General features: G+C 41.0%; 1 protein-coding gene across 4 annotated transcripts in view; it reads right to left on the bottom strand.

The window, feature by feature from the left end:
* PCDH11X (protocadherin 11 X-linked) overlaps positions 1 to 12,488 on the bottom strand; it is a 777,747-nt gene that overhangs the window by 671,388 nt on the left and 93,871 nt on the right. The gene's annotated exons all lie outside the window — the stretch shown is intronic.

The raw sequence follows: 12,488 nt of genomic DNA, 5'->3' as shown, positions 1-12,488 counted from the left end.
CACTTCCTTCCTGTGGCTTCCAGCAAGTGGTATTCAGGGTTGGTCAAAGTCATTTAAAATCACACCTTCGGTAATAGGTTTGACTCCCATATATTATATTGGGTATATTGTATTGAGTAAGGCTATTGTTCTATCTATATTTGCACTGTCCACTACAGGACTCCATACATTTCCATCCACCTAGATGAATGCGCCTCACAGATTATGGTTCAGTGGTCATCCAGAACTTCAACAAATATAAGATACCTCCAATCACAATTTATTACTAGACCTCCTGGGTGTAGGGATGATATTTCTGTCTGAATACAGTGGTACCTTGGGTTAAGAACTTAATTCATTTTGGAGGTCCGTTCTTAACCTGAAACCATTCTTAACCTGAGGTCCCACTTTAGCTAATGGGGCCTCCCACTGCCACCGCACTGCCACCACACGATTTCTGTTCTCCTCCTGAAGCAAAGTTCTTAACCTGAGGTACTATTTCTGGGTTAGCGGAGTCTGTAACCTGAAGCGTCTGTAACCCGAGGTACCACTATACAAGCCTCCTTGTAACTACCAGGGTAGAGTTTATACCCCACAGAAATAGAAAACAACAACAGTCATTTGAAACTCAGATTAAGAAGATATGGAATACATTGGCAACATTGCGGCCACCACCCAGTACATGAGAGAAGAAAGAAAGAAAGCTTCCAAGACAAAGGACCTCTATTTTCTTTTTTGAAACATAAATAGAATGGATTTTAGGGACCTATTGCTTTACTTGGTTAATACTCTCTCTCTCTCTCTCTCTCTCTCACACACACACACACACGAGAGAGAGAGAGAGAGAGAGAGAGAGAGAGAGAGAATGCTTTGTAATTTTTTATCCATGTCTCATCCACTCAGTTTTAAAAGGGATATTATTAAATGTGAAATAAGATCATGTAAAAAAATAAATAAGATTTGCAAACTCCCAGGGAAAATCGCTAGGATGCAAAACACATGCACCATCATCAAACTTCTGCTACCTAATTTAAATGATGAACCACAGAAAAGCAGCACAGTAATATAAAAGTATAATCCCAGATGGTGCATGTGTTTCTAGTAACGATAAACCGCAAGACCACATTGCTGGTGGCTTGTCAGCAGAAGAGAAAACTGTAGGATGCAGGTGTATTAAATTGTCAAGTGTGTTGGTATGGAAATGAAGAATTGTGCAGCTGACATACTGATTTGGAGTCCTAAAAGGAGAGATCCTCACAATCTTTTTTTTAAATGACCCCTGTACTTCTCCTCTTACCTGCCTCAATATTTATTTGCCTGTATTCAGACAACAATACCTGTCCTGCAAACATGTGAACTCTCAAGAAGCATAGTCATCAAAATGAACTTGCCTGCTTAATCTCAACCAGATTAAACACCCTCTGCAGGTAGATTTGGCATAACAGATTTTAAGCACTGTGCAAAAACTTTTTTCTGTTTTTAAAAAATCCAGACTTCTTAAAATGTTTAACTACAATATTGCTATGCTGTCATTTAACTGCTGGTGTTATTCTATCTGCTCTGCTGCCTACATGTATTTTCATATTTTAATTAGTATCTTTAGATTTAATCAGGCTGCATCTAACATAAGCTCTTCTCAGAGTAGATGCATTGAAATTAAAGGAGATAACTTAGGTTCATAAATTCCAGTAGGCCTGAGTAGGACTCATATTGGACACAACCCATTGTTTCAAACCTTTTAAGTATGTTTGACTTTATCAGGGTGTTTTAAAATAGAAAGATGGTTTTAAATAAAAAGGAATAACACCCCCCCATGAAAAGCAGGGGTAAGTGGTTAACTTGATATAGGGCATGCTCTCTATGTTCTACACATTGCCAGGTCAGGGTTTGTGTCACTGCCAGTGTGGCTCATCCTAAGCCACACCTCCTACTTGCAGTAGAACTCATTAAATACAAGGTGCCAACTTTAGTTAACAGTTCGTGGTATGTGTGGGTGCTTTAATGTGTCCTCCTGCAAGCGCCCATCCAAATTAGCAAAGCTTATGTATGCCAAGGGAATGACAGGAAAGCAAGGGACTTCAACTGAGTAGCAAACCTCAGCAGGTCACTCATGAATTCAGTTTCCTTTGAAGCATTCTGTATTTTCAGAAAGGCTTCCCAGAGGAGTATTTGCAGCGGCTTGTTAATCTTCCCTTTTGCATCCTTCCTTCTCTGCACTTTCACTTGCAAATTATCAATGCAATTCATACTTATTTACATAATGAGGCATTGCAGATAGTGTTAGAACATGGGCAAAAGAATCTTGTACATAGTTATGTCTTTTTAAAAAAATGCCCCCCACCCCCCCTTCCCAGAAAGAAAAAGGATTTTGCTAGACAAGGAAATATTTGGACCAGGTCATTCACATTTGTGCTCCTAATCTTGAACGTACATTTTTAAATCAATACAAATATGACCTTCCATGAGCTCTGTTGATCTAAAGCATGGGACTTTTCTGACCCTCATCTATCACATGTATTGACCAAAGAGCAATCTTTTGTTAGATCCCTGTTTGCTTTGCAGTTTGAAAGAGGGTGGTCCTGTTCAGTGGTCTGCCACAAGGGAGCTTCTAAAACAGGTGTGATTCGGAACTAAAAATTATCCACATCTCACAGCTGAACCCTCTGCAAGCACAGCACTCACAGGTTTCAACAGTGACAACATGTTAATTATAATGCCCTAATAAACTAAATGTTTTTGAATTATGGTGCTGGAGGAGACTCTTGAGAGTACCATGGACTGCAAGAAGATCAAACCTATCCATTCTGAAGGAAATCAGCCCTGAGTGCTCACTGGAAGGACAGATCCTGAAGCTGAGGCTCCAATACTTTGGCCTCCTCATGAAAAGAGAAGACTCCCTGGAAAAGACCCTGGTGTTGAGAAAGATGGAGGGCACAAGGAGAAGGGAATGACAAGAGGACAAGATGTTGGACGGTGTTCTCGAAGCTACTAACATGAGTTTGACCAAACTGGGAGGCAGTGGAAGACAGGAGTGCCTGGCGTGCTCTGGTCCATGGGGTCACAAAGAGTCAGACATGTCTAAACAACTAAACAACAAGTAAACTAAATGGAACAGGGTCTTACCTCAGAAAAGAAAAATACAAAATGCTTGGGGGAAACAACCATTTCACATAGACACAGCTGTGTGGGTCTGCCTGTCATTTGTTCTTGGACGAAGGTGTGTGGGGGGGGGTACTATGGCAACAGTTACACAAGGAGGAGGAAGAAAAAAAGAGTTGTCTAGCAACAAGAAAACAGTTAACAAAATTGGGGGTAAATGCCTTGGGATGTAAGGAATTCAAACAGCCCTGCTACATGAAATCAATGATCCATGTAGTGTAGTGTCCACAAAGTGACCAAACCATTTAAGGAGAACATGAAGGGAATAAGTGTCTCCCACAAGTAGGTGCATCTCTTAACCATTGGTATCCAGTGACATATGCCTTAATTCAGAGGTTTCACAGACCATCATGGCTAGCAGTCATTATTAGCCTTACCCTCCATGACTTTATTTAATGTCCCTTTAAACTCGCGTAAGTAGTGGTTATCGGCCAATTTCATGTTAGTCTAAATACACCCACAGATATATTGTGCTGGCTGTGTAGAAACTTAACTTTCAAAACTTGCAGTACAATGCCTACATCTGCTCTGCCCTAGAAGTACCTGAATATTGTAGAGGGCCATGGTAGTATGCAAGTTTTTAGCAAGCATTTGCTCCCAGACATAATCTCAGCATTTTGCACGATATGAAAATGACACCACGTTTCAGGGCCAACCAATAGGTGACTGTAGCAGTTTGTTAATTGTGTGTCTACCCCAATCACATATAAAACAAAAACAAAAAACCAGGAGGTGGAAAGGCCAAGCTGGAAATGATTGGAAAGGGTTTGACTTGCTGAACCATCCCTCATCATACAATACTTCCCAACCATCTGTTCTCTAATGTTTAACTGTTTCCTTCAGCTGGACTGTAATACTAGAAGCAAGCCCTGTTGGGATTTTCTTTTGAGTAGAGGGAGTTAGGCAAGATTGCAGGCTAGCAAGTAGCAGAAAAGTGCAGCAGCAGCATCCCTCATGTGCATTGTTCTTTTGCTAAAACTAGGTCCATGCCCAACATATTCCACATGTTAACATTGACTGGCAGTGACTTTCGAAGGTTTAAGACAGGGGTCTTTCCAAGCTGTAAATGGAGATGTCTGGGATTTAACCTAAGACCTTCTGACTGCAAAGCAGATCCTCTACCACCAGTGGTGGTCCTACATTTTGAGGGGCCTGAAGCTTGAACTGCTTTGGGAGCCCCTTTGTAACCAGCACACCTTTACGACATCTGTGCTACCGACTCTCAAACTTTGGGATTGTTGAAATATATACAGCAAAAAATTAATTTATTAGAGTCATGCGACTCAAATTAGGTCTTCTAAACTCAAGAATATTATGCAATGTGGACTAAAGCTATTTTGGGCCCTCTTGGGATTAGGGTCTCTGAAGCTTAAGCTTCATTAGTTTTATAGTAGATTCACCCCTGTCTAACACTGGGATAGGGTCTTTTCCTAATGTGTTTTACATGAAATCCAATTTTGGAGATACTTTTCAACAGTGTGTCTCACCAGAAGCAATGGAAAAGGCAGTGGTTTCTGCAACAGGAACCATTGTCCCTTTCTTTTGTTAACTGCTGTTTAATAATTGTAGACTGGTGACCTCCATAGATCATGTCAGGCCTATGGAGACGGTCTCTCTTACAGGGGATAATTATTTCCAACACCATTTTTGATCCAAACTAGAATCTGGGCACAGAGTTATGTTCACATCAATGTGTCAAACCTGTGCATCATTCCACAGCGCAAAAGCCCACATGGTACGAGCAAGTACACCTCTGGCGTGCAATCTGTGTCAGTCAAACACAGACTGAATGTGCTTGAGCTTTTGATGAACATGAGCCAACAGCACAACTTTTTTTTTCACCCCTTGTAAGCCAAGCTGTTGACACATACAATTTCAAGCAAAAAATAAAATAAAAAAGCTATGGGAATTCTTTTGTTCAATGCTGATTGTTAGCCACAGCTAGTTATCAACTGTATACCATGGACAGCAACAGCAAAATTATTAGGTACAGGTTTTGTTGGCCTGCTTGCAGTGGCAAAGGGCGGGGGAGATTCAATAAAGGTTTTGCCTGCAAATAGTGGACTTCATTGTTTATCATCTCAAGCATCATGTTTTATTCAAGGAACTTGCTAGTTAGGTTGAGTAAGAATACTTTCAAGAAAAGGGGAAGCGGACACAACTCTTCTGATGATTTCAAACAGCAGTCAAAGGGGGGGGGGAGGCAAGGCTGTCTACGCCAGTACAGAATCAGATATTCAAAAGCTCAGAAGCCAAGTTACATGCCTTCTCAAATATTTACCAACTTCTCTTAATTAAAGGCTATTTCCCCCCTGAATCAGTTCCACTCTGTCACTTTTGGTATCCATCAATAATCAAGAAATGTTGCACTTAGGAAGAAAATATCACCTGCCTCCGAGACAGGAAAGTGAAGAACTTCACTGAATTTAACACAAACCAAACCCTTGCAAAGGCCATAAACCTAATCTGATCTTGCAGGTAACAAGCAGCTGTTACTGAATTGGATCACCCCAATAATGTCTTGTAATGTCTTGCGCGTGTGCACACACACAATGTAAGTCTGGTTTGCAACATTAACAAGGGAGAGAGCTATGGGGTGGCCTTCCCTCAAGTTTTCCCACAGGACTGGGGAAAAGTCCAACAGCAGGCAAATTCCATATAAGAAGCATAAACCTTTTGTTTGGATCAGATATTCAACTTATTTTATCTTTATGATCATTTGGATAAGAACACCCCTTTTAATCCTGGATCAAAATCCCAAATGCTCAGCATCCTGAATCCTGTGCCAAATACAAAGTTCTGGTTTGATGGTTTTTTAATATGAACAGAACACACACACACACAGCCCTGTGTTGGAACTGAACCTGTAATCCTATCTGCATTATCTTAAAAGGAATTTGGAGCCACAATAGCTGTAGAATCAAACAATCGTAGAATTGTAGAGTTGGAAGTGACCCTAAGGGTCATCTAGTCCAACCCCTGCAATGCAGGAATCTCAACTAAAACATCCATGACAGATGGCCATCCTAGCTATGCTTAAAAACCTCCAAGGAAGGAGAGTCAACCACCTTCTAACACAGTCCGTTCCACTGTAAAACAGCTCTTACTGTCAGAAAGTTCTTCCTGATGTTTAATCAGAATATCCTTTCTTGTAACTTGAATCCGGGATATGATATGATTATCAGATATATGATGTGAATGTGTGAGTGTATGATATGGTATGTTTGCATGATATGAATGGATGATTGTACAATATGATTGTGATATATCATATTATGATAATGTGTTATGAGTGTATGTGATTCTGTGATGACTGTATATTACAATTGTTTATGGTATTATGATTGTATGATATATATCATGATTGTATGATATTAGGATTGTATGATATGATTTTATATTTGTATGATAGTACAATATTATGATTGTATTATACAATTGTATGCTTGCATGTTATGATTTTATGATATATGGAACTACAATGCAGGCCTACTTAGTTAAACTCTTGGGCTTTGCTATTAAGTGTATGCACATACAGTATTTGTCTATTTAAAAAACAACAATATATTAAAAACATGGCCATATTTCATTTTGCAGCACAAAAACACACACCACCATATTTCCATGTTTCAACATCTGGCAAAAAGTAGTTGAGTGGAAATATTTCAGATATACTATGACGGTTACCTACTTCATAATCACATGCTGCATTAACTTCCCTGATAAAACAGTAGCACTCAGAAAATAGAGGGCAAAGCAAGCTAGCAATGAAAAAGCTGTGCCCCGTGCTTGAACATCAGTTGCACAGAATGAGGACAAAAAGCATGGAAGAAAAGGTGAAGCACTCCCTGCTGATAAGATGTCTACTTCAATTTACTTAGATGGAAAAACTACAGCCCATTAAAAAAGTCCATAATGCAGCAAAATGGCACAGATCGGTGTTAAAAACAGCACTTACCAATAGCAATTAAAGTAATGGAGCAGTGCAGCTTGGCACCAGAAAAAACACACAACGAGGGATAGTATACCCAGACTGTGTTGTTCAAGGAGAACATCACAGCCTTACTGGGATACTGGTGCAAGCGATGGAGCAAAATTTATTTGGTAAGGAGTCCCAACTCTTGCTTGCTTATCACATGGGTTCCAAAACTAATATGTAAATCACAGCATTCACAGGATCATTCATCATGTTAGAATAACCTAATGGGGATGGCTTCTGCCCAGTGGGATATGTATGTGAACTGGTATTTTGCTTAATCTGCCCAAGATTATCAATTTATCTTGGACTAGTCCATCACTCTGCTATTCTTCTGCCTCCTACATCCCTCCATTAACATGTTCTCTTGCCTTTCATATAAAAAAAGGGGGTGGTGTCCTTCATTTTGCTTTACCAATGTATACTTACCATTTCATTAAAAGAATGCTGGAAACTGCCTTATAATGAGTCAGGACACTGATCCAGCTAGCTTTGTATTGTGTGCACTGCTCAACAGCAGCTCTCCAGGGTTTCAGATAAGCCTCAATATGTTCCCTACCTGGAGATGCTGGGGATTGAACCTGGAACCTTCTGCATGCAAGGCATGTTCTCTGAGCAACAGCCCTTCCCCAATTATCCCTTTAAAACACCGGCACATTTTCTAGCAAACGCATAGTGCACTGTAATTATGAAAGACATATAAACGAATAAAATGCAGATATAAAAGAAATATCAGAAGCAATTCTAAACAAGGGAAGACAAGTGGGGGGATGGACTGTTTTATAATCTCATAGTAAAACTGCAGGCAGGCAGATCTCTCCCACCCATATTTTGAGTTGCTTTGAGTTGGTGTGGATTTAAAATTAAAACAAATATAATTTTGGTCCAGCAGGTAGAAGGGAAGTTTGCTCAAAGTCATTCAAAATGGAAAGCAATAATAAATTCATTTTGATATTTGTAATTCCAGCTCAGTCGCATAAAGTTGGTTCATTCTCTTTTTGTCTTTGTTTCTCTCTCTCTCTTTCTCTCTGTCTCTCCCCCCCCCCCCATCTCTCTCTCTTGCTATTATTCACAGCAAGGAAAAGGATAAGGTATTTGTTCTCTGGGGACTGAGTCTTAGCATTCGCATGTTAGATTTCAATTTCCAGACTTCTAATCACAACTTTAAGAAGTTTGCCTGGTACATCCGAGAGAGAGAGAGAGAGAGAGAGAGAGAGAGAGAGAGAGGGAGGGAGGGAGGGAGGGAGGGAGACTCTCCTTTAAATTACAACATCTATTTCCAGAATCTGCTGGAATAAATGACATACATCCTTCTGTGTACCTTTGCAGGATCGGTTCAATTACATTAATATATTTGTGAAACAGGTTGTCAAAAGGAGATGCAAGACTGAAAAGCACAGCACAGGCAAGCCAGGGGGGTGGGGGTGGAAATGAAGGACGAAGGACAATTGCTGAGCCTAAGCTGAACACAGCTTTGCCTTCCAACGTACACAAATGGCAAATGTTTCCCCTTAAAATAGGATTGCGAGATTACAGTTGTAATACTGTTAGGGAGGGGAAATGTATTTTAATATTGGTTTCTTGCTCAAGTCGTCTTAAGGCCATTGCAAAATGAGAATACACAGCATGTGCCATTTCCTGCCCTTGTTCTTATTTCCGTGAGATGGTGAATTAAGGGCTCAACTTTACAATGCCTTACGTAGACTCAGCCACAAAGAAGATGCAAGCACTACACAGGCTTAATTCTATCATTCCGCAACTAATCCTCTTGCCTTCTAGTTTACCATGTTATTCAGGGCACGCCAGATGCTGCCTCCTGCAGGATTACTGTTTGTATTATTATATTATTTAAAATTTATGTTATGCTATTTATTTACTAAATTTGTATCTCACACCTTCAGCAAAAGAAAGGGAAATGTCCTCAGGGCAGCGAAAGAAAGAAAGAAAGAAAGAAAGAAAGAAAGAAAGAAAGAAAGAAAGAAAGAAAGAAAGAAAGAAAGAAAACATAGCATGTAACTAAGATGTACAAGAAATGAAATTTGCATGAGATTTACTGTATGAGGAATTGTAACTAAAACAGATGCAGTAACTTGGACTCAGTGTTGTAGAGGTTCAAAAAGCTGCAGGCTACTAAAGAGCTAGAGTGGGAGGTAGTGTTTTCATTAATATAGGCATCAAGCAAGATTCCCTGGGAAGGGGTTTCGAAAGGCAAGAAGTCACTACTGAAAAGACTACCACTGAGCTTCAACGAGCCCCAAACAATTATCTTAGGAAGACTGGTTTGGAAAGAGACCAATAGGAGGTACCTGAATACCAAGGCTTTAAAGGAGGAGTGGGAAATATTGGGCTTTCCGTATGTTGATGAACAAAAACTAGAAACATCATTAACCAGTGGTTTTCAGCCAGTGTGCCGTGGCACCCTGGGGTGCCTCGAATGATGGTCAGGGGTGCTGCGAGCAACACTGGTCTCTGTCCCTCTTTACTTCCCTCCCACCTCTGATGCCCTCTTGCATCTTTGCTTCCCAAAGGCTTGCACAACTGTCTATTTACACTATACTGTTGTAAGTTTGGGGAATCAGCCTGCATGATGCCCTGAGTCCCAATTATTGAGTTCCTGTATCTGTGAGAGCAGAAGATATGACAGCAAGCTTGTCAAATAAGTCTTTTTGTCTGGGCAACTGTAAGACAATGGCCTCACAGCTGGACACTTAAGCACCATGATTTGCATAACCATATAGTTGCTCTGTGCCATAGGGCAAATGAGTGGGCCTTTTCTCCCCTCATCTGGCTGTTTCTTAAAAAAACAGGGCTCTGGACTTAAGTTTTCTGCACTGGATTGGTGATCTTAAAGAGTGGATGAACTTTCTACAGTTCCATTGTCAAGCTCAGGTGGTGGGGTTTAGATTTCCTGGAACACAGAGCTTCTGCAGGGGTGGGCAGCTGTATAAAATAAGTCTACCCCAGGAGGCTGATGGATCCAGAGGATTTCCTGACTGCTCTTGGAGAGTTTCATGTTGCTTCAGCAGGTGATTCTTTTGACATCCTAGTGGATCTCTGGACTACAGAAATGACCAGGACAGTGGACACAATCACTCCAGGGCATCTCCTCTAACAGAATGGAGCCAAGCCAGCCCCCTGGTTTTCTAGGGACCTGGTGGTGATGAAATAAATGAGATGGTGACCAGATCAAAATTGATGGAAAACTTGGAAGAAGTCCAACCGAATACAAGCTAGAGTCCACTTGAAGACCTATTCTGTGGCAGCGCAAGCAGTGAAAAAGCTATTTTTCTCTGCTTCTATTGCATCCAGCAGAGCTGTTCCTTTTACAACCTTACCCACGTGAGGAGATTTTAGACCACTCGATGGCCCGCTGTGAACAATTTGCTCAGTACTTTGCTGGCAAAATCACTCAGATCTGTTCCAACTTGGATGTTACAGTTGACACTGGTCTAGTGGATATAACTTTGGTCCCTGCTTCTTCAATGATAATTGATACTTTTCAATTTGTGCAGCCTGAGAATGTGGACAGCATCCTTGAAAATGTGATAGCTACCACATGCGCTAGTTTCTTGCCCTTCCTAACTCATTAAAAAGGCCAGTAGGGGACAGACCAAGTGGTAAAGGGAAAAAGCAAGGCAGGAATACAGCACACCTAAAACAAGCAGTTATAATTTCTCAACTGAAAAAGCCGTCCCTGAATCCAACTATATTGGATAAATTTTGGCCAGTTTCCATTTCCCATTGCCGGGCAAAGCATGTGGTAGCATCTCAGTTCCAGAGGTTCCTGGAAGAGAAAGATTATCTAGATGCATTTCCATTTGATTTTAGGCCTGGTTATGGGACAGAGTCACCTTTGGATGACATATGTTGGGAGGAATTGGACAATGGGAATGTGTCCCTGTTGGTTCTGCTGACCTTTCAACAATTTTTGATACCATCAACTATGGTATCCTCCTGGGGCCCCTTGCTGGAATGGGACTTGAAGGCACAGTTTTAATAGCATCTCCATTCCTTCCTGGTAGTGCTGGGGGACTCCTGTTCAACACCTTGATCATTGGCCTGTGGGCTCGTCCCTCATGCTATTTAACATTTACATGAAACTGCTTGGAGGAGTTGCTCAGAGTTTTGGGGTTTGGTGTCACCAGTGTGCTAATGACAGCCAGCTCTATTAGTCCTTTCCACTTAAATCCAAGGAAACTGTCTTTGTTCTAAACCAGTATCTGACATCAGTAATGGACTAGACAAGGGTGAACAAATTGAAACTGGATGGGGTAACCTGCACACAGAGTGTGTGCTCGTGGATTCGGTTCTGAGCCTGGATACCCAGGTTTCTGCAGTGCTGAGGGTTAAAGCTGTACAGTTAAAACTAGTATGCCAGCTGTCCGCATTCCTAGAGATTTCTGATCTGGCCACAGCAATAAACACCTTGGTTGCAACTGCCTCTATGTGGAGCTTTATTTGAAAAGTGCTCAAAACTGCTACAACAGACTAGTTACTAGTCTGTTTCAAGACACAATTCAAAGTGTTGGCTATGAGGCCTAAGAGGCTTAGATCTGCCTGGGCTCTGAGATTTTCTGTGGAGGCCCTTTTCTCTGTCACATCACTCTCAAAGGAATATTTGGTGAGGGCATGGGACAGGGTCTTCTTGGTGGCTGCGCCAAGATTTTGGAATTTCCCTTAGAGAGGCTCCTGCGAACAGGGGAAGACTGTTTTACTTTGACAGGCTTTTGAGAACTGATTGCTTTTTATGGAAATGGCTTTTCACAGTAAAAACAGCACCACACTATTTGTGCTTTAACAGAATCGTTTTTATATTGTTTTTATTCTATTATAATTTAATTCCCTTTTAACTATTGTCTTTTAAGCTTTCTGTATTTTATCAGTATTTTTATTTTTGCAAACTGCCTTAAGTCCCGCTGTAGGGAAAATGCAGTGTAGATATATTAAAAGAATTTTAAACTAATGAATGGGGAGGGGTGGCACTCCCCAGGTGTTCAGAAGGAGAGCGTTTCAAGAGTTCTCTGATAGAAACCCCCTCCTCCTTTTACGTTCTTCCCTTTGAGCCTTTTTCCAGAAAGTAAAATGTCACACATGCCATCTATTTCCTCCAACGAAAACTTTGCAGAGTGTGGAAATAGTCAAACAGAACAATTTAACAGTCGCACAGCCCCCGCGGGACCCTTCAGTTAGGAGCACAAAATGTTTTGCCATTTACTTACCCTGGAATTGTCTATACAGTTTAATGATTTTTTTGTTTAAAAAAAAAACAGTTTTCAAATGTGTGTTTTGCTTTGAGGAATGAGAGCGGGGACTCTTGATTGGTTCTCTTCCCCCTCCTCTTCTCTCTCTCTCTCTCTCTCTCCCCCCTCTCTCT

Source organism: Podarcis erhardii (genome assembly GCF_964252035.2).
Source record: "Podarcis erhardii genome assembly, chromosome: Z".
NCBI lineage: Eukaryota > Metazoa > Chordata > Lepidosauria > Squamata > Lacertidae > Podarcis > Podarcis erhardii.
This window is presented reverse-complemented; position numbering and strand designations above follow the sequence as displayed.